The 21994-nt window shown below is 46.4% G+C and overlaps 1 long non-coding RNA gene across 1 annotated transcript in view; it reads left to right on the forward strand.

Annotated features, from left to right (window-relative positions):
* Positions 1–3275: 3275 nt before the first annotated feature.
* Positions 3276–21994, forward strand: part of LOC115086135 — a 42109-nt gene continuing 23390 nt past the window's right edge. The window contains exons 1-2 of the long non-coding RNA XR_003855098.1: positions 3276–3341; positions 18361–18426. This is a non-coding gene — a long non-coding RNA (uncharacterized LOC115086135). The remainder of the gene's footprint in view (positions 3342–18360; positions 18427–21994) is intronic.

The raw sequence follows: 21994 nt of genomic DNA on the forward strand, positions 1-21994 counted from the left end.
ATGGTGTTCATCAACTGATGCACTTGAGACATCAATCACTGGATCCAAACATCTGGTAAGAAAACTCTGTCCTGTGTCGAACCAGACCCCCAGATACTCCAACAACCGGGATGGCTGAAGATGGCTCTTGGTCAGGTTCACTATCCAATTGAGCTCCTGCAATAAGGAGATCACCTTATGTGTCACCAGGCAGCTCTCTTCCTGAGACTTGGCTCGAATCAGCCTGTCGTCCAAAATATGGGTGCACCAGGATTCCTTCTTTTCGCAAGGTCAATGCTACCACCACCATAATCTTGGAAAGTGTTCAGGGAGCGGTGGCGAGACCAAAAGGCAGCACCCGAAACTGATAATGGTGCCCCAACCCCGCAAAACGTAGAAAGTGTTGGTCTTCCAATCAGAAGGTAAGCCTCTAACAGATCCAAGGAGGTAAAAAATTCCACCAACTGCACCACCATTATTACAGAGCATAAGGTTTCCATTCGAAAATGAGTCACCTTCAAGTGACGGTTGACCCTCTTGAGATCCAATATGGGACAAAAAGAGCCCTCCTTCTTGGGCACAACAAAATAAATAGAATACTTTCTTGAGACGTGGGCACCGGAACCACAGCCCTCAGTCTGAGGAGCTTTTGAAGTGTGAACTCCACTGCCTGCTTCTTCTGCAGGGAGTGGCAAGGGGACACCATGAACTCGTCCCAAGGAATACTGCGAAATTCCAGTGCATACTGCATATCACCTCCAGGACCCACTAGTCTGATGTGATCTCGACCCACCTCTGATAAAAGAGAGAGAGACATCCCCCTATTTTTGTTCCGGATGGTGGGTCAGCAAACCTTCACTGGGAACATTGGGAAGGTCCATCACCCAAGCCCGCTCCTCTCTTGGGCTGCCGGGGATGAAAGGACTAAGACCTACTGAAAGGCCAAGACAGCTGAAAGGTCGTCCCTCTGTAAGTACGAAAACGTCGGGAATCGACCCCTCCTACCAAAGGGGCACTGTAACTGTTTCTTATCCTCTGGCAACAGAGGCACCGGCGTCTCGTCCCACTTATGGCCAGTTTCTCCAACTCGCTCCCAAACAAGAGCAAGCATTTAAAGGGCAGCCTACCATGCAACTTGCAAGAAAAAAGCCTACGCGCAGGGCCTAATCCACCAGGGGCTGCTCAAGCCGCCAGGTTGCCTAGCTCCCCAATCCCAATTGGAGCAGAAACAAATGTTGTCACGGCGCACCAAGAACAGAGACTGGAGGAAGTCCTGAAACCCCTCTGTCTCTGATTCAAGTAAAATTTTCTTTTTCTTTTTTTTAAAACCTTACCTGAGCTTATTGGCTGAGTACAGAGATGGTCTCCGGCTGTGGGAGGAGAGGGCATTTGCCATCACTGCCGCGCTCAGCCTCCTGCACCTGCTGCCTTTCAGCTGAACTAACAGCTAAGTCCACGCCAGGAAACCTAGCTACCGGACCAAGGCACACCTCTGAGAGACCATGGAAATCGCCTCAGGAATTCTCAAGGGGGGGGAGGGGCCTTTTGATATCACTGCAGAAGAGTGGGGCTTTCTTTTCCTGAATTCAGAATTTCAGATTTTTCCTTTCAAAAAGCTCAAAGCAATCCCCACAGGGAGATGCACGTCCACCATCTGCTGGAGACGGAGAATACCGGCAGATTGGGATCACTGCTGAGTTATGTATACTGTGATGTCAGCTTGCTCCGTCTCCTTCTGCTGGCAAGGGAGCATAAACCCACTGGTCCTGAGTCCATCTGTCTACACACTAGGAAAATACAGAATGAGCTCTTGTCATCAGCAGTCTGATCTAGTTCTGGTTTTGACCCATGGCATCTATGGCAGGGTTTCCTAAACTTTTGGACAATGTGACCCCCAGATGGTGACCAAAATAAACTAGCCGAAGTGTGGTCACTCTCCAATAATCATGCCATCTGATCTTCTCTCAACGTCCACCCTCTCTAATTGCTCCTCCCTCTCAGTCACCATTCTCTCCAGAGGATCTCCTTTCTCAACCTCCAACCCCCCCCCCCCCCCCCCCCACACACACACACCAGCTGATCCCCTCTTACACCCCATCTCCTTTCACATCCCCAGCCCATCCCCTCTCACCCTCTTCAGCCTTTTTCACATCTAATCCTTTCCTTCTAACAGCTCTTTCTCCAAACATCCCCTGAGCCAGGCTCAGTGGCATTTTTCTTTGGGTCCTGGGCCAAAGGTGGATGACAACTGGTTAAACGAGAGGGCAAGCTGAACAGTGGTAACACTGCTCTGTTGAGTAGGTTCAGTGGTGGATGAGGTGAGAGAAGCTGTAGCAATCTTCACCAGCTTGTGCACAACTAGCCCTCCCTTCCTCTCAGGGCTGCTTCCAAAACAGAGAGTGACTGGCAATCAGCAGCACCATTAGTAATGAAAGTCGGCACGGGGTCTCTGAACCAGTGCAAGCTCTCAAGGCCTGTGGATGTGTGCGGGCTCACATGGCACATGCTACCTTTCACTACTAAATGCTGCTGCTTCTGGAGCCTGAAGCATACTGCCATTTGAAGTACTTGGGATCCCATTTGGGGTTCCGACCCAGTTTGGGAACCCCTGATCTATGGACTTACAGCCTTGCCTTTCCTATAGCAACTAGAACAAGTCTATTGGGCAAAACCAGAATAGGGCCAACCCATCAGGGATAAACTTGGGCAACTCATCAGGAGCATCCCATTGTTGAATTTCTATACAATATTTCATCTGAGTTGCCAAAAAATCCCTGTATTCTTGGGGGGAGACACAGGTCATACTCCTGGCTCCCGCTCCTGGAAGTGCACATCGGTGCCTGCAGAGCTGATTCCAAAAACAAACAGCAAATTACAAATAAAACAACCACTAAGAAGCAATTTAAAAATAAAATGGGTCAAAAAGCTTCCCCTCAGAACATGAGTCACTTCGCATCTGCGTGACCTCCTCCTGATCCTGCCTGCAGGACACCAGGGAGATATTGGAGATCTAAGGCCCCACCCTAATGAATTTTATTTTCCTTCATAGGAATCACCGTGAGACAACCAGTCACGCGCCCCCCACCCCACGTCGTTCCATTCCGTTGTTAGGTCCCTCGCCTTCAAAATTCCGTCCTTCGCCGGAAGCCCAGTCATGGGATTGCCAGACCCAAACGGGAAGGGGGTGTAGCGGAGAACATACTGGTCACGTCAGGCGGCACGTTCTTCCGCGCGTCAGCGTGCCTGTACGCAATGGGAACGTACCCCACGCGCTGTCTTCTATTTATAGAGGGAAGGGGCCCTTCTCTGTCTGTCAGTCACCTGCTCGCGGCTATAGGGTTGGGTTGCGTTAGGTGGAGGCGGTAATGATGATGATGCTATTTATATTTTCCGCCTTACACTATCTTTGCCTAAAAGAGCGCGGTTCAGCGGAAGAAAAGGCGTGGTCCAGAAGTAGATAGGGGAACACATGGGCTATGTTGTTAAAGGTCTCCTCCCACCCTCTAGTGATAAGCTGAGGCTGAGTGTAGTAAAAACAGGCGCGTACGCGCTCAATGTATCCGTTAACTGTTTATCTGAGGGTAGAAGTATTACTTGTGTCGCGTGATTGGGGGCTCGTGGTGCTAATACGCGATTTTTCCGCGAGCTTCGGCTCAGGGCAGCCTTTGCAAGTGCTGAGTTCCCTTTACGAGAGTGTCAGACCCGGCTGTATTATCACAGCAAAGGGATTTCCCCTTAAAATCATACTTGCTACTGCACTCATTGATACATTTCCTGTCCGCCGTTTCCGAATTTTTTTTTTATTCTAAAGTTTCTTTAGGTCTCTTTAATATAATCGTATTTTTATTCCCTTTGGTAGAATTTGCTTCTCTTATGTCGACTCTGTCATTAAACAGTTTCTTTCTCTGCACCTGTTTTTTTAACTATAATGTTGTGCTTCCTACCCTTTTTGTCTCTTTACGGTTCTGTGTTATAGGCAGAGTATGAATTTTGTCTGAGATTGAGAATAATCGGGGAGAGAGGGGAATCACCCTGCTACCTGAGTCCTCCTAGGTAGCATGAAACGGGACCTTTACTAAACCAGCAAAATTAAACCTCATTTAAAAAAGTGGATGAGTGCTTGGGACTATTGGGCACAGTAGTTTATTGGTTTCCTAGGTGCCTTATCTGATAGTGAACATGATTTTATGGCAACTCTTGTTCACACTAGAAGCAAAGAAGAAAAAGAGAAGCATACCATATAAGTAACAAATACCTAAATGTGCAGGATTTTGGAGTTCTCTCCAGTATTAAATTTGAGCACAAATGAACACTAATACACATCACACTAACACACAAATGAACACTAATACACCACCCCTGTTTAGGTGTGAAGCAGGGGTGGTTCTATAATGAGGCAGGGTGAGGCAGCCGCCTCAGGTTGCAAAATTTTGGAGCAGCAAAAAGGGCCCCCTAAACACCTGGCGACTGCTTCCAAAAGGGCACTAAAATCGTCAGAAAATGAGAAGCTGCATGCCGCCATCGGAGCCCAGGCCGGCGGGGGCCAAAAAAGAAAATGAGAAGCTGCGGGCCACTGTTGGAGCCCAGTCCAGCAGCGGCCAAAAAATAGAAAAGCTGTGGGCTGCTGGCCGCCATAAGAGCCCAGGCCGGCAGCGGCTGAATAAAAAATGAGGCTGTGTGTGAGAAGGAAACTGCTTTTGTGTATAGGTGTGTGTGAGAAGGAAACTGCTTTTGTGTGTAGGTGTGTGTGAATGTATGTGTGAGAATGAGCAGAAGCCTGCTTGTATGTGTGTGTGAGAAGTAATCTGCTTGCCTTTGTATGTGTGTGTGTGTGAGAGAAGGAGCTTGCTTGTGTGTTTGAAAGCAAGAACGAACCTGTGTGCGAGAGGAAGAGAAAGATAAGGAGCGTGCTTGTGTACATCTGTGTGTGTGAGAGAGAAGAGCCTGCTTGTGCGTACTGTATGAGAGAGAGAGAGAAGGAGCCTGCTTGTGGGGCCGATGCAATAATTTTCGCAGAAAGCAGGCACTGACTTTTCAGCGCCCGCTTTCTTAACTCATGCATGGCGCCCGCAAGGGGGGTGCCATGCAATATGTAAATTAGGGGGTCGTGCTAGGCAGGCGTTAACTGAGTGATAAATGTGTATCTATGAGACGCACATTTATCTTTTTGCATGCGGAGTGAATGAGTAATAGGCTCATTCACATGCATTTGCATGTGATGAGTGCTATTACATTCACTCCGCGTCTGACACAGGTTAAATAGGTGCTAATCCCTCTATTAGGGGGTGGATTAGCACCTATTTAACCCGCATCAGAGTGCGGGTGATACACTGTGCTGGCTGAGCACACTGTATTGCATCGGCGCGTGCATGTGTGTGTGAGTGTGAGAGAAGAGGAGGAGCCTGCTCGTATGTTAGAGAGTGGGAGTGAAGAAACCTGCTTGTGTGTGAGAGAGGGAGGGAGCTTGTTTATCTGTGTGAGGAAGGTGAAAGCTTGTACATCTCTCCTAATCCATGACATTCTTAGGATGACTGGAAATCAAACATTCCCAGGTATGGAGAGCATGGGATATTTTTTTATCCTTTTTAATTATTGGGTATTATTTGATGTGTCTACCAAACAAAGCCATTTGAAAACATTACTTTTTTAAAAATTTTGAGTGTTTATTTATTGGATACAAGCCGTTAAGCCCGTTAAAACGGGCTACATCCCTCTGTCTCTCACCTCCCCCTCATTCTCTCTCCCCTCACTCTTCACCACCCCCTACCTCCCTCCCTCTCACCCACTCCTCCCTCTCCTCTCACTCAGTCCCTCCCTCCCACTCAGTCTCACTCCCTCCCCCTCTCTCCCTCCCTCTCACTCACACTCAGTCCCACTCACTCTCCCTCAGTCCCACTCCCTCCCCCTCTCCCTCAGTCCCACTCCCTCTCTCTCAGTCCCACTCCCTCCCTCCCTCTCTCTCTCAGTCCCACTCCCTCTCTCTCTCAGTCCCACTCCCTCCCTCCTCTCTCTCCCCCCTCCCTCTCTCCCTCAGTCCCCCCCTCCCTCCCTCTCTCTCCCCCCCTCCCTCTCTCCCTCAGTCCCCCCCTCCCTCTCACTCAGTCCCCCACTCCCTCCCTCTCACTCAGTCCCACTCCCTCTCTCTCCTCCCCTCTCACTCAGTCCCTCCCTCTCTCTGTCAGTCCCTCCCTCTCTCTCTCCTCCCTCGCTGCCGCCGCCGCCGCTGCCACCCGACGCCGCCGCTGCCACCCGCCGCCACCGCCGCTGCCACCCGACGCCGCCGCTGCCACCGGACGCCGCCGCTGCCGCTCAACGCCGCCGCCGCCTCCCGACGCCGCCGCTGCCACTGGATGCCGCTGCCACTCGACGCCGCCATTTTTTTTCTTTTTTTCTGGCTCAGACCGACGTGCTCGCCCGCACATGCGCGGTAGAGCTGGTCTCTACTGCGCATTTGCGGCACGTCGGTCATCCTTCGTTTATTAGGTAGGATTCTGTTCATCGGTTGCTTTTAAATAAAGTATGGTTTTACTATTACATTTTATTTTTTGATGTTTTATGAGGAATAGTAATGTTTCTGTTTTTTTGTATATGGTGTCTAGCTTGTTGCTGTTTCCAGTTTAGTTTTTATCTGCACATTTCTGTTTATACTTTGATCTATTTTTATTCTGAATTTGGTGAGGGTGTGCCTGTGTTCTTCTGCCTGTCTCAGACAGAGGTGAAGTATTCTGTTATGGTGTTGCTGTGTAGGGATTTTTAGCAGCTTTGCTTCTTCTGTTTTCTTAATAGGAAATGTATTGATATTTTAGGGCTTGCAGTGTTGACTTTTCATAAGTAGGGTTGCTACTATTTGAGTGTTGGCAGTTAGTGCTGTGGTTTACTATATTATAATTGTAATTTATTTTACTCATGGCTTTCTGAGGACTAAGCCAAAACTCAATATGCATTAAAATAGGCCTAATACCATATGAGTTCCAAGTGTCTTTTTTAATTTTTTGCAGGGTTTTCTGGTTGGCACCACAGTAATGCATGCAAATATAGCATACATGTGATATTTTTACTTCAGAAGATTGTACTTTGTCTTTTTTTTCATGTTAAATTTTATTACAAATGCATAATTTTTAATTATATGGGTGTGTATGTACGGTGGGGCTGGGGGTTCCAAGGCTGTAAGCTTTGCCTAGGCTGCCTAATACTCTGGCACCAGGCCTAGCTCTACATTGTGGGAGAGCAGAATTTGATTTGGAGCTATTTTGTCATGGTCTAGGCTCTCCTCAGTCTTGGCTGCAGCAGTGATGCTTAGTATGTTGGCTTAATTTTCTTTTTCTTAAGTCCTGGAGAAAGGCAGAATGGATCGCTTCTAGTCTTCTCTTCCCCAGGAGTCAGTAAGCAGAGCAAAGTCTAGGGAACCATATAAGCAGCTGACTGTAGCACACAATCAATGAGAATGTGCTGGAGTGGGGAAGGCCCTGAGAAATGGAGCAAACTACTGTCAGAAAGGGAGAGGATGAGCAATGTCAGTGAGACTTTGTAAGGTCAGGCAGGTCCCGTACCTGCCTGGCCACTGTAATATGGTGCCAGGCTATTAGCTGGCATGCCGGGGGTTAAGAGCTGATGGGGGGAGGTGCAATGGCCTGAACCCGGGCTCGTGCCACGTGACGAGGCAGAGGGGGAGCGTCGGAGGTTATTTTCAAACCTCTGAGTTTTCTGGGAGCCTATTGGTTCCCTTCCAGCAGGGGCAGACAGGTATGGGAGGAGTCGGGGAGGGTCCTGGGGGTTCGGCAGGCATTTGAATTTACCTGCTGATTGCTGCCAATTCATCCAGAGTCTTTTCCGCTGCTGGGCTTCCGGTTCCAGGAATCTTTCTACTTTGACAAATGCCTGCCTATGGGGTGCTGTTCCTATTTTGAAACATTTAGTTCCTTTGTGCATTGGGTGGTGGCAGAGCGGGCCGGAGTGGATAACATCGTGCAATACTTGGACGATTTTCTTTTTGTGGGGGACTCATCTTTGTCGACGTGTTCGCATCTAATGAATTGTTTCCGGAGCACTGTGGCCGAATTCGGCATCCCGTTAGCTGAGGAAAAGACGGAAGGTCCCTGTACGCACATTACATTCTTGGACATCGAATTGGACTCGGTCGGGATGATCTCTCGCTTGCTGATGGATAAAGTGGAAGCAATGAGGGATTTGGTGGCCAGGGCATTGCGGGCCAGGAAGATGACACTATGTCAGATGCAATCCCTTGTGGGCAGCTTGAATTTCGCGTGCCGCGTGATGCCTATGGCTAGGGTATTTTTGAGAAGTACGATAGGCTTGCGGAAGAGTGGCCACTGTATTCGCGTTACGGAGCGGTTGAAGGAAGCTCTGCGGATTTGGGATCGTTTCCTGTTGGGTTTCAATGGTTCGTTACTGTGGCAAGATGATTCAGTGTCTAATCACGATTTAGAACTATTTACAGATGCAGCTGGGTCTGTCGGTTTCGGCGCCTATTTTCAGGGTGCTTGGTGTGCATCATCTTGGCCGGAGGATTGGAAAAGGACAGGGGTTACCAAGAACATTACGTTCCTCGAATTGTTCCCCATTGTGGTAGCGGTGTTCCTATGGGGATCACAGTTTCAAGACAGGAGAGTATTGTTTTGGTGTGACAACCAGGGGGTGTGACAACTAGGGGGTGGTGGATGTCACTAACAAGCGGTCTGTGGGAGTTCGTGCTGCGCTGTATGGAATTAAATATCACTGTATGGGCTAGACATGTTCCGGGTGTTTCTAATGTCATTGCTGATTCTCTTTCTCGTTGCAAGTGGTCCTTGTTTCAGGAGCTCGTACCGGAAGCGGATCATCAGGGAGCATCAGTGCCGCATTTCCTTTGGAGTCTCGGTTTCCAGAAGCATGGAAGCTGCTCTGGTCATTCCTAGCTCCGTCCACCTGGAGCAGTTATGTGGCATCTGCAAACAAGGTGGTGACCTTCCTGGCAGGTTTGGGTTGGCAGGGGGGGTCCCATATCGGACAAGCACATGGTACAGTTTATTGAACAAGCCAAGGAGAATGGGGTTTCCAGGGCATCAGTGGGCAGGCAGTTATCCGGATTCTCCTTCTTTATGAGGGCTCACGGCTGGGGCTTCCCTGTCGGGAGATTCCTGGTTTGTCGGTTGATGATGGGATGGGCCCGAGGGTCAGTAGTGGTTCCTGATAAACGGCTCCCGATTACTCATGAGATTTTGGGTAGGCTGTGGGAGACACTGCTTGTGATTTGTAATAGCAAATATGAGTGTTGTCTGTTTCGGCTCGCATTTGTGTCCGCCTTTTTTGCGCTTTTCGCATCAGTGAGTTGGTAGCACGAACTTTCCAGGGGTCCGAGGCTTCCAGCCTCTTGCTTAAGAATGTGAGCATACGGGAGGATTTGGTGACCTTGGTTATTCATAGGTCCAAAACTGATCAAGCAGGTAAGGGGTCGATGGTGGTGTTTCATCCGGTTCCGGGATTGCAGACTTATCCTATGGCGAACGCACTGGCTTTTGAGAGAATTCGACCAGAGGGAGGAATTCATTTGTTGGTGTACTGTGACCTGCGGCCTCTGACGAAGTTTCAGTTTGAGGCAGTTCTGCGGACGTGTTTGACTGCTCTGGGGTTGGATACCTCGCGGTTTGGGACTCATTCCTTCCGGATTGGGGCAGCAACGTCCGCAGCGAATGCAGGCTTGTCGGGGGAGGGGGGGGGGGATTCAGAGGATCAGTAGGTGGAAGTCGGATGCTTTCACTGGATATGTGCGGCCTGGTAATAATTAAGTCGTCCAAGATATTTATCCCTTTCTCTTTGCAGATGCAGCACAACGGGGGACGGTGGTGTGGATTGTAGGGCATTCTTACATTGCCTGGGCACATTCCCACGCTTGTGGGCGTCCAAACGGGCCAGACTTGGAAGGACGGGGGGTGAACAGTCGCTGGTTGGGGCAACGGGGAATGCGCTGGACGGAGTTGCTGCCTTGTTTACAAGAGGAGCTCAGCCGTCTCACCCCGCCGAATATCTTAATCATTCATCTGGGAGGGAACGACTGGGGTAAAATGTCGGATCGTAGGTTCATTGGCATGGTGCGCAAGGACCTGGCAACTGTCTCCTGTTTGTTCCCGAACGCTGTTCTTTGCTGGTCAGACATTATTCCACGTCCTGCCTTGCGAATAAGGTCTGGTGCCGTTGTCGGACCAAGGTGAACCAGCAGATCAGCTCCTGGTTGGCGGGTGTGGGGGGTTTTCATATCCGCCATGACTGGGTTTGGGGCCTGGAGCCAGGGTTCTTTAAGGGGGACTCATTTATCTTTCGTGGGTTTGGATATGTTTTTGAATGCGCTGCAGGAGGCCTTGGAATTGATACTGAATGTGGATCCTGGCCGCACCTTTGGGGGTCGCAGGTAATTTACCTGCGCCTGTGGTGTAACCCGAGCCGATTGGGGGATTATGCAGTGGGTATGAGTGTCTGACTTGACAGGTGTTAGGTTAGTGGTTCCTAACTAACAACTGGGTGCAGTTCTTCATGGTATGGCTCCTTGCTTGGGTGGTGGCGGGGGTCGAAGTGGTCAGCCCCTTGCTTGGTGGCGGCGGGAGTCGTGGGGGAAATGTTCATGATGTAACTGCATACAGGCTGGGATAGCCTCGGATTGCCCATCTTGCTGGCATGTGACTGGTGGGGGAGGGTTAATTGGTTGTTATGTTGAACCGGCTCAGGCACCAGGATGTTGTTAATAAAAGCTGCGGCCTGTTGATCCCAATCTGTGTTAAGTGTATTTACTGGCTGTAAAGGACGGGCGTGGGCACCATTTCATCCCTCGCCTCAGGCGGCAGATTGCCTTGAGCTGCCCCTGGTGCGAAAGATTGGTAAGCAGCAAAACTAATTAAGGAATAGGAAAGTATTCAATGTAAAAACAGAATTATAGAGGAGTCACGTGATGTGGTGAGTCGGGGTAGCAGCTCAACCCTGTGTTCCGGGTGCCTCCCCCCGAATAACCTTGAATGCCTTAAGATAATCCAGCATTTTTTCATTGCAGCACCTACCTGACAACTTTATTTATAGTGTGGCCCAATTTTTTCTCTTGACGGGGACTTTTAACCTGCAATGACCACACACCTTGCTAAAAAGGAAAGAGAAACTGTGAGAGCTGGAGGATAAGATGGCCACCGTTCCGGACCCGGCTCCCGTGCCTGCTATACCAGACTCAGTGCTCACTACCCTAACGTCTATGGTGGTTGCTGCTCTTAATTCGAGATTTGACGACCTCGCTGCTCAAATGGCCTAAGTTAAAGCCTCACTATCTGAGTATCATTCTCAAATGCAGTGGTTCTCAACCTTTTTCCCATCGTGACACACCGGACAGGCCACGCTCACATGTGTGACACACTGCTCATTACAATTCACGGCGGAAATAAAAAGTAAAGGTCCGGTAATTATTTTTATTGTTTAAAATGACACAAGGAAAAGATACATATTCTGTCTGAACAGAAATTGCATAAATAGTAAACATCCCACACCAAAACAGCACCAATTTCCAGCACTTAACAGTAACCACCTTACCTAAGAAAAGGCAACACTGAAATATTACACCAGGCCTTAAGACAACAATACATCTCCTATTAGGAAAACGGATCAAGTCAGGCTGCTATAGAGCCCTACACAGAAACCACACACCAGCAGAAAACCTCACCTGAGTCACATGTGCTGACCCTCACCTAACAAAGAATAAAGAGACCAAAACGCATAACTAGAAGCATGCAGAAAAAACTGAATTGGAAACTGCAACAAGCCAGAGTCTCTGTATGCAGTGTAATAAAGGAAAAAAGAAACATCACCCATCCTTATAAAACAAATCAAGAAATATAAAATCAGTAGCAGTAAAACCATACTAACAAAAAGAACAGATTATTTCGAAAAGCTGATGAGTGAAATATCCAATAATTAAAAACTCATAAAAAATTTCTAGATACCAATAAAATATTTCAAAATAGCAGACACAAAGATCCAGTAATGAAAAATAAGGATACAAAAATGTTTTTGCTCTGCATACCTGGAAACGTTTGATATCCAGGTGTCCTGAGATTGTTTTGAATTAGCAGAAGGGGTGGTTTGCTTGGAACTTTCTCCGCTCTCTCTCTCACACTGGCTCTCAATTACACACCTATACACACATGCTCTCAGTCACTCACATATACACATGCTTTTTCTCTCACTTATAGAGGCTCTTAATTACACATTTACACACATGCTGTCTATCTTTTCACGCTTACAAAAACAGGCTTTCAATCACACACATATATGCTGTCTTTTTCTCTCACACACAGACTCTCCTTCACATGCTTACAAACATGCTCTCTCTCTTTCTCTCATTTACACACAGGCTCTCAATCATATACTCATATGCTCCCTCACAACACACAGACACACATGCTCTCTCCCTTACTTATACACACAGGCTCTTAATCCTACATACACATGATCTCTCTCACACACAAAGGATCTCAATCATACACACATACTCTTTCACACAAACAGGTTTTCAATCACAAACTTACACATACAGGTTCCCAATCCTAAACTTACATTCATGCTCTCTCACAGGCAGGCTCTCGATCACAGACATTCTCTCTTTCACATATACAGGCTCTCAATCACACACAATCACACATGCTTGCTTGCTCATTCACACTCTCTCCCTCCCCCCGGAACTGGCGGCAGCAGCAGCCTCCTCCTAACCTCCTTCATTTTCATTTTCAGCCCTCGCGGAGGAGGAGTCCCATCGGCCGCGGGGGTTGACACTCTTCTTCATTTTCCTCCGAGCCGCGCTGCACATTCTTCAGACCGCGCCTCTCTTCTGTTCTTCAGTCCGATTCTGACCACATTAGCATGGTCTCTTCTTCCCGCGCATGCACCTGATGCTCACCACTTCCTCTTCCGGGCCGCGGGGGAGGGCGGCGGGAAGAAGAGACCATGCTGATGCCACTGGCTCCAGCTGTCCTGCCGCGTTCCGCCCGGGCTGACAGCATTTTAAGCCCGGGCGGAGGAGGACTGGGGAGCAGCTGGGTCAGCAGGGGACCGGGAAGTGTGGCGACACACCTACGTGTTCTTGGCGACACACTGGTGTGTCGCGACACACCAGTTGAGAACCGCTGCTCAAATGGACACTGTGGAAGGCCGGGTAAGTGTAGTGGAAGATGACACTATGGCCTTACAAGTAAAACTCGCTAAGCTGGAAAAGCTCGTGACCATCCAAGATGCTAAGATCGATGTTGAGAATAGATTGAGGCAGTCAAACCTGAGGTTTGTTGGCTTTATGGATTATATCTCAAACGTTAACTCGGACATTAAACTGCAAGATCTGATTGAAACATGGCTGCCTGTGGAACTGGGCCTCACAGATTTAGTAGGTCACTCAGAGTGGAGTGGGCACACCGCGTTGGAGCGCTGGTGGACGGGAAGAGTAAACCCTGCATGGTGATCATAAAAATCCTCAATTATGCGCATAAGGCTCTCCTACTGCAAGCATATCATTGCAAGAAAGAGCTTATGCATGAAGGGTGAAGTCTCAATTTTGTAAGACTTGTCACTCAGAGTTTCATCACTATGGAGAGAATTCTTGCCAGTCTACACTGAGCTTGTCAACTGTAAGTTCCAGGTTGCACTTTAGTACTCTGCTCACCTGAAAATTTGGGCCAAGGATGGAGTCCAGTTCTTTGAAGCGCCTAAGGCAGCGGCAGAGTTTGTGCATATGCTTCAGACCTCCATGACCTGAAAAATAGTTGGACTTTTCTGCAGGCTTCTTCAAATTGCTGGATCACCTGTACAGAGGGATCTCTGCAGTTCATTTTAAATGTTTCAATTGGACTTTCTTAGAGTCCCACATTTCTCGGGATGGTAGATAGGTAATGTATGAGAAACAGCTATGATGGTTTAGATATCTTTTAGGCATTAGTTTTTATAGCTGGAAAAATGGTGTTAGGGGGAGGCACCTGAGCGTATCAAGGTATCTTGAGCTCTCTGATACTAGAGAGCCTATATGTTGATGAGGAGGAGATAGCTATTAGGATAGATAGGGTGGGGGGAAGGGGAAAGAGGATGGGGGGACTTAGAAGGTGGGGACTAGATCGGGGTTTCAATCCTGGATTGATTATTTACTGGTTTCTGATTTACTTTTTCCTCAACTAAGAGGTTCTGACATTGAACCTATGGTGGTCTAGGATCACTGTCCGGTGTCCTATACTTTAAACAGATCTGGTGGTGTTCGTGATCTTTCCAATTGGCAGATGCCTTCTTGGTTTAGAGTTTAAAGATTTTTTATTATCTAAATGGCAAGCTTTTGAGATGCATAAAGCTAAACACGTTTGAGCCGATCCTCTTTTGGGAGACAGCTAAGGCGGTACTCTGGGGTGAAATCCTAGGTTATTCCATCTGCTGTAAAAAAAAAAAAAAAAAAAAAGAGCTGGATAGAGATATCTTAGATCTTACCAACTGGATCTGTGTAAATCTGCTCTTAACATTCATTCAACCCCGGGTCTGCAGCGGGAATTTTGCTATTTTTATGGAAAACTTGAAATGACAATTTGCATAAGAGAGCAATATCTTCTTTGTTTTCAATGAAACATAAATTCTTTTTATTTGGGAACCATTCTGGTAAGCTGTTGGCTAATTTGATGAAAGGGGAACGTAACAAGGTCTATGTTTCCAGTCTCCAGGATGCAGGAGGACATTTGGTTACTTCCATTACTGAGATAGTCAAAATATTTCGAAACTATTATCGACAGCTTTACATTGCTGACTTAGAAGATCTTGCTGCTCGTTCTCAATTTATGAAAAAAATCTCATTAGCTACTTTGACTTCTGAGCAGTTGGCTACTTTAAATATGCCCCCTCAGAGTGGAGGAAATCAGGTTAGTTATAAAGGAGCTCAAAAATTGTAAAGTGCCTGGTCCAGATGGACTGCCCTCTTTCTTTTATAAGACACTAAGTCCAGTAATATTGTAGAGCTTAAAGGGGTTGTTCGATGCTATAGTTGAACAGGGTGAGATGCCAGATGCTTCCTAAACCTGGGCGAGCCCCTGGAGCCCTCTGCCTATCAGCCAATCTTACTGCTTAATAAACTCTTGGCTAATTGTTTGGCCGATATCTTACCATCTCTGATTTCCCCAGGGCAAGCTGGTTTTGTCAAAGGCAGATGGTCCAGCATTAATATTCAGTATCTTTCCCTATTGCTGGATCTTTGTAAACAACAACAACTCATGTGAATCCCAATTATGATAAATACAGAAACTATGGCAAAAGTTCAAACATGATAATCCAAAATGCCAATAGTATGTCACAATCTAAAAAGACGCTTAGAAGTATTAATGACCTGTCATAATAGGCTTCATCTTATGCATAGATATGCTGGATGAGTGGCCTTATATTTAATCATAGGTCAAAGTCCAATTTTTTTATATATTTTTTTCTTGTGCAATGTGCAAAGCATGCAATTTGTATAAATTCGACAACTTAAGTTAAGAACTTCGTTGAAGCCAAGGACAGTAAACATGCCCGACATGGAACCATGTTTCGAACTCCCGTTGTTCTTTCTCAAGGGCTTAGTTCAGCGTTGTATTTGTAGTTCGTCTTGATTTAAACGCCATGGTTTAAATCTCAAATCTCTAAGGGTGCTGAAAATCCATTTCCCAGCATGTAGACAGATGGACTCAGGACACGTGGGTTATGCACCTCTACCATCAGATAGAGATGCAGCAAACTGATGTCATAGTATATATAATCCTGCAGTGACATCAGCCTACCAGTATTCTCCATCTCCAGCAGATGGTGGACGTGCATCTCCCTTCTGGGGATTGCTTCAAACTTTTAGAAGGAAAATTTTGAAAGGAAACTTGATTGCCCTGCTCTCCTGCAGTAATACTAGATGGGCCTTCCCCCAGTTGAGAATTCCTGAGGTGATTTCTGTGGTTCCTCAGATGTATGCCTTGGTCCGGTAGCTGGTTTTTCAGCCAGCGTGGACTTAGCTGATTGTACAGCATAAAGGCAGCAGGTGCAGGAAGCCAAGCGCAGCAGTGACAGCATATTCCCTCTTCCCCCGCAGGTGGAAACCGATTCTGTACTCAGCCAGGAAGGGCTAAGCTCACATTAAGTGTTAAAAAAAAACAAAAAAAACAGAGATAGTGAAGGTTGTTTTCAGGGATTCCCTTCTCCGGTGTCCAAGCTTGACGCGCCATTCTGACTTTCGTTCCAACCCGAGGGAGGTTCAGGGGCAGCCTGGCGGGTTGAGCAGCCTCTTTTGGCTAGGTCCTGCTTTGAGGCTTTTCTGCAACACGCTGTGTGGTAGGCAGCAACAGCATTTTCATGTGCTTTTGCATTTGCATTCAACTGCCCTCTTCTGGATGTCAGTTCCGCAAGGTTTCTGGCACTGTGCATCCAAGTTGTGCGTCCAGGTTTTTTGGACGCTTAATTTGGGCGTCCAAGTTGTGGCGACATCCGGTTTGGACGTGCACTTATTCTGGGTGCACTTATTGGCTATTTGTGTTCTCTTAGGTTGGGACACCTAATATTGCAGCACCTAACCCTTAAATGCCTAAAATTTGGACCCCTAAATTTTAAAAGCATTTAAAAAAAAAAATATATATATATATATATATATATATATGGCGCCTATATCTAAGAAACCTAAGTGTCTTGCCCTGTGTGCTGCCTGTCATATACGGGTGTCTCAGCCTGGCATGCCCTCTAACTTGTGCCAGGTCTTTGTTGGACACTCCCCTCGACTTGATTGACAGATTTTTTGGCACGTTCTTCAGTCTATTTAAAAAGCCTTCACGGCGTCTTAGTGCTACAAAGGTTTTATGTTCTTGAGCAGGAGACCGTGCACTTTCATATCGGCATTTAAGTAAGTAATTGTTTTCGAGAATAAGAACTATAGGTGTTTGCGAAACAGCATGTTTTCGGCTCTATTTCATGTCTTTATTCGGGTTGGATAGATCGGGATAAGATTAATTGTGGCAGTATGGTTTTTAACATCAAGCCACAGTTTAATTAAATAATACAAATGAGGTACTGTATATTGCAAATTAAATACAAAACAATTTTCTCTTTGGTATTAGTAAAATACACAATAATGTGCTATATAATGTTGTATAGAGTTACTATCAGACTTTTTAAAAAATATGCCGGCATAACATAAAGCCCGATGTTATTCTTTCTTTTTTCTTCTTCATAGTCATTATGTAGTCTTAGTTAGTTCACATTTGTGCAGAAGAGCATGACTTTTTGACACTAAATGTGTGTCCACATTGACCATGTATTTAAGAATTTGCCGCGATATATTGTCCTTTGTATTTACCCACACCAGGTTTTGGTTTTATAACGCTACTGCATCATTATTTTTAAATCTTCGTATTTAAAATTATTATAGTAATACGGTACACACATTTTGAGAGTGTCTATTATAAAAGGGGCTTTTCCTCTCATAGTTTGTTGGCGCGATCCACAGCCGATTTAAAAAGCTATCACGGCGGCTACACGTTTCAATGTTTTACGCAGTTGAGCAGAAACCGTGCAAGCATATATCGTTTTTTAAGCAAGTGTTGTTTTTTTAAGAAACACGAATAGCCTCTTAGATAAAATATGTCATTGTAAGATCGGGTTATGAAGATTGGCAGCAACCGAGACAAGTTACAGTTGACGCTATAAGAAAATTTTTTTTGACATGTGTGGTATATTAATCATGTGGTTATTCAGGTTTTGATAATGTTATACAAATATTAAAAAGTGCTTAAATAACGCATGTGGCGGATACAGTTTGGCTTCAGTTCAAACACAGTAATATTATGCCATATTTTTAGTCCTTAGCCACAATTGTTGTTGTTTAAATTAAATATGCCAACATAAAGTCCTTTTGATTGGCTTACAAAACTTACTTTTACATCCGTTATGCGGTCCCGGTTGTTCACAATTTGACAGAAAACACGCGGACTAACTTCAGTTTTTGTGCCTACCAGTGATCATGAATTTGAGTTTTTTGCGTCAATACATTGGGAAACCAGTATCATTGCTTTTATATTTGGGTCTAAATTACTATATTAACATGGTACATATATTCAAAGTGTCTCGTTGGTGGATTTGATTTTTAATAGATGCATGTTTCCATTAGCTATTTAAAAGGGAGCATAATATTTGGTAATTTTTTTTAAAAACCTATGAGGTGCTCTCAAATTATAATATGCTTTTGCCCGTAAGACATAAATTATGTTTTATCTGTTGCCCATACAATTATAGACATTTTTGTTTATCTTTGTTCCATTATTTTATGTACAATATCATTGCATTTGCCTGCTATAAAAAATTTTTTTTCTGTTCATTTATTTCCAGACTATCATATAATTGACGTTTAATATAAGAATATCTTTTATTACTTAAGAGGACACCTTCACACAGGTACAAACATTTTTGCTAAGGATATCATATCTTTTAAAGTATATAATTTTTTAATAATTTATTTTGTATTTACTTTTGTTCTGTGGTACCTTTATATGATTTTTCAATTTTAATTTGTATTTGAATTATTTATGTATGTATGTGTATTTATATGTTGTATTTGTTATTCTAGCCCCTGAGGCAGCCCCAAGTGGGGCGAAACTCGACCCGAGTCGGGCGTTTGTATGAATTCCTGTCTCCACTCAAATAAAGATACGTTTGGACTATCCTTGGTGTCTAATCCATACTTTTGCCCACACGGCGTTCTTAGACAACCTACCCTCTTGCTTCATCAGTTCTCTTAGGTTGGGACACCTAATATTGCAGCGCCTAACCCTTAAATGTCTAAAATTTGGACCCCTAAATTTTAAACGCACAAAAATATATATATATATATGGCGCCTATATCTAAGAAACCTAAGTGTCTTGCCCTGTGTGCTGCCTGTCATATACGGGTGTCTCAGCCTGGCATGCCCTCTAACTTATGCCAGCGCTGTTTATAGGCTCAGGGAGAATTACCTTCCTCTGATTTTACTAAGCCTAGTTGTTCTGAGCTTGATGATATTATGGGTAAAGATGTGTCCAGAGCAACGCCTAATACTGGAACTCTGGCTCCTCAGCAGGAGATGGCAGCTCAGTGGGCGTCGCACAAGTGCCTCCTGGATCATTCTACCTTTTCTTGGGCAGACGTTTTTCAGGGATTACAATCCTTCAGGCGCAGACTTCAGCCCCGTCCAATCCTGTCAGATCAAATCCTTAGACGGTGGCCTCTCCCTCCTCCAGTACTATGTTTAAGCACCGAAGTACACATCTAGCTGCAAGTGTTCCTGACAGGAATCTGGAGGGCACTGATGATGAGGCAGTTCCTGACTCTCTGGAGGATAGGGAAATCCCCCCCCCCCCCCCCCCCCCCAGGATTGGAACTGTATAGGACTATGTTGCGGTTCTTTCATAGAGATGAACTGCCAGCCCTGATCTCCTGTACATTGAAGATGCTGGGAGTCTTGGTGCAGATTCCATGTTTGAACCAAAGAAAAATCCCATTTTGGGGTTTTTTTTCCATAAAGCCTCTTGTTTGTTTCCAGTTATGGAGGCCATTCAAGAGTTGATTGATCTTGAATGGAATGCCCCAGAAGCAAGTTTTAAAGGGTTTTGGACCTTGGAAGGCCTACATCCCCTGGATCCAGTGGTGAGAGAGCGCCTGCATTTTTCAAAAGTGGATGCACTTGTCTGTGCCATTTCTAAACGGATGACTATCCCTGTGGAGGGAGGAGTGGCCTTGAAGGATGTGCCTGATAGGAGAATTGAGGCCATCCTTAAACAAGCATTTGAAGTAGTGGCAATGACATTGCAGATAGCTTCTGTTAGGAGTAGAGCGGGATGCCACTTACCTGCAGTGATCCCGCGGTGCGGCAATGACGGTCAGCAACAGCTGCCTCCCAGAGGAGCGTGGCTCCGCCCCGCCCCCCCCCCCCCCCCCCCAATCATGCTGGACGTCCTGGCTGGAAGTTCCCACAGTAAGAGCGGGAACAATAGGCATTTAAACGCCATTCCTGCCTTACTTCTCTGCCTCGGCAACAGGCTGCTTTTGAGTTGGTTTCACTGTCGGTGTTCTTCTTGCTCTGCCTTGACCCTTGGATTTTGGATTGTATGGTCTGCTGCCTGCCTCAACCCCTCGCTGAATTCTGGATTTGCCTTGTCTGCTGCCTGCCCTGACCCCGGACTGGACTTTGGTTTGCCTCATCTGTTGCCTGCCTCGACCTCTCATGGGACTTTGGATTTGGCTTATCTGTTGCTTGTATCGATCCTTGATTGGACATGGACTGGTTGCCCGCCACTGCTTTGTGTTCCACGGATTGGGGTTGGAACTTCTCTTCAAGCACTATTTGGTCTACGATTAAGGTAAGGCTGTTACCTCCTTCCTTGGATCCACACTTCATAACAGCTTCCTGTTGTTCCCTGGTGGCTCGCTCTTGTTTGCTTCTCTCACAGGAGGTTGATGACTCTGGATTGAATTCCAGGGCAGTTATGGAACCTGCCGCCACCTTTTTAGCTGCAATTTGGTCTGCACTTCGGCCAGATGAGTGGCTTCATAATAGCAGCCAGACACCAGTTATGGCTGAGGAATTGGTCGGCCGATGCATCCTCAAAGGCTAACATTACGAAATTGCCCTTTAAAGGCTCGCGCTTGTTTGGAAGTGAGTTGGAGAAGCTGGCCAGTAAGTGGGGCGAATCTCCGGTTCCTCGGTTGCCGGAAAATAAACAGTTACAGCGTCCCTTTGGTATGAGGGGTCGTCTAAGAGGTTATAAGCATTTTCGTCCCTCCAGAGGAATCACCTTTCAGAGGACACGGCCTTTTGGTAGGTCTCAGTCCTTTCATCCCAGACAGCACAAGCGGGGCGGGGGCTCGGGTAGTGGATCCTCCTGAGCTTCCCAATGAAAGTTTGCAGACCCACCCCCCAGGAACAGCAGACCAGAGGATGCTTCTCTCTCTTTTATCAGATGTAGGTTGAGTTCATATTGGACTAGTGGATCCTGGAAGTGATACAAGAAGGATATGCGCCGGAATTTGAAGTGTTCCTGGTCTTGCCCTGCAGAAGAAGCAGGCAGTGGAGTCTACATCATCAAGGCTCCTTAGTCTGAGGGCTGTGGTTCCAGTACCCATACAGGGCGATGGCGATTAATTTTGTTATGCCCAAGAAGGAGGGCTCCTTTCGTCCCATCCTGGATCTCAAAGGGGTCAACCGTCATTTGTGGGTGACTCATTTTCACATGGAAACATTGTGCTTAATGATAATGTCCGTACAGTCAGGGGAATTCCTGGATTACATAGTAACATAGTAACGATGGCAGAAAAAGACCAAATGGTCCATCCAGTCTGCCCAGCAAACTTCCCACGGCAGTAAATGCCGCTCCGTGCAGGTCACCACCATGATTTTGTTAAGGGTAGCAACAGCCGCTCCGTATAGGTTACCCCCAGACCCACTACCCCCATGCTTTTTTCATTCCCATCCTCTAGCCTTTAGTGATCCACAGTGTTTATCCCATACCCCTTTGAAATCCTTCACGGTTTTAGTCTTCACCACTTCCTCCGGAAGGTCATTCCAGGCTTCCACCACTTTCTCCTTGAAGAAATATTTTCTGACATTGGTTCTAAGTCTTTGTCCCTGGAGTTTCAAATCGTGACCCCTAGATCTACTAAATTGTTTCCTATGGAAAAGGTCTGTTGTTCACCATAGATCATTAAAACCTTTCAAATATCTGAAGGTCTGTATCACATCATATCTGCCCCTCCTCTTGTCCAGGCTATACATATTTAGATTCTTCAACCTCTCCTCATAAGGCATTCAATGGAGAACACCCACCATTTTGGTCGCCCTTCTCTGGACCGCCTTCATCCTGTCTCTGTCCCTTTTGAGATACGGTCGCCAGAACTGAACACAGTACTCCAGGTGAGGACTCACCAAGGATCTGTACAAGGGAATTATCACTTCCCTTTTCTTACTAGATATTCCTCTCTCTATACAGC

Source organism: Rhinatrema bivittatum, chromosome 2 (assembly GCF_901001135.1).
Source record: "Rhinatrema bivittatum chromosome 2, aRhiBiv1.1, whole genome shotgun sequence".
In the NCBI taxonomy this organism is placed as follows: domain Eukaryota; kingdom Metazoa; phylum Chordata; class Amphibia; order Gymnophiona; family Rhinatrematidae; genus Rhinatrema; species Rhinatrema bivittatum.